We start from the raw sequence: 1,198 nt of genomic DNA, 5'->3' as shown, positions 1-1,198 counted from the left end.
AAGAAGATAACAATGTACAATGTATTAATTATTGAAACAGTCTTATTAATCAGTTTTGAAACTGTCTTATTGCTACTTGTTTCTCAATAAAATAATAAAAAAATAAAACCTAAAAAATAAATGACACAGGAAAGATCATTTTTCTTTTTTCAGTACTGGAGATTGAACTCAGGACCTTGTGCTTGCCAGGCAAGCACTTATTCTACTGAGCCATCTCCCCAGCCTGATAGTTTCTTTTCTTTATGAGTCTAGATCCATTTTTCCAGCTTCACTTACCAAGCAGTCATTTCCTCAGTTGCTCAAACGTTATCACCTCTGTCCTCCATAAAATTTTCTGGTTTATTATTATTTTTGTCCCATCATTGGCATTGTGCCTGTTGTTATACCCATGCCAGCTTTCTTAATTAGTTAGGTTCCCAATAAGTCATAATATTTCATAAGGCAAGCTTTCCATTCTCTGTTCTTTTCCCACAAGTGTCTTGGTTATTCTTGGGCCTTCACACATTCCCACAAATTTTGAAATCAGAGGCTCAAGTAGCGCAAAGCATCTTTTAGGATTTGAATTGAATTGACAACGGCTCAAAATGATATCTTTCTGGATGTCAAATCTTTCTCTTCAATAAGCATTGTGTAACCTCAGAGTTTCTGCAGAAATTTCTCTCTGTCCCTGTCTCTGTCTCTGTCCTTCTCTCCCTCCTTCTTGCCCTTTCTTTCCCTCTCTCTTCATCCTCCTAATTGCATGCTTTACTGCTGAGTTACTTTCATAGTCCTCTTTCTCAATTCTATGATTTTATTTTTTTTATTGCATTGGCTATTATCTCCAATACAGTGTTGAATAGAAATAATAGTGACATCTTTCTCTCATTCTAGGTCTTTGAGGAAATAATATTAGTGTTTTCTATTGTTTGTACTAGGTATTCTATAGATATTCAGATAGACTATCATTGTTAAAAGTTTTCTTTCATTTCTTATTTACTGGCCTTTATTTCATTAATTTATATTAAATTCCTTTTTGTGTGTTTTTAAACAATGGCACGATTTTCTTTTTTAATCTTTAAATTGAGATGTGTGGTTTTACTTACAGAATTTTCTAATTAAGCTATATCTGCAGAAATAGTATAAATCCAACTTAGTCATCATTTATTATCTCTTCATATATTGTATTTGATTTGCAAATATTTTCTTTAGATTATTTACA

The 1,198-nt window shown here is 32.3% G+C and overlaps 1 protein-coding gene across 1 annotated transcript in view; it reads right to left on the bottom strand.

Moving 5' to 3' along the window:
• Adss (adenylosuccinate synthase) overlaps window positions 1-1,198 on the bottom strand; it is a 45,820-nt gene that overhangs the window by 43,985 nt on the left and 637 nt on the right. The window lies entirely within an intron of this gene.

Source organism: Octodon degus, unplaced genomic scaffold (assembly GCF_000260255.1).
Source record: "Octodon degus isolate 3935 unplaced genomic scaffold, OctDeg1.0 scaffold00017, whole genome shotgun sequence".
Classification (NCBI taxonomy): Eukaryota; Metazoa; Chordata; class Mammalia; order Rodentia; family Octodontidae; genus Octodon; species Octodon degus.
The sequence above is the reverse complement of the archived record's forward strand: the minus strand, read 5'-3'. Positions and strand labels throughout refer to the sequence as shown.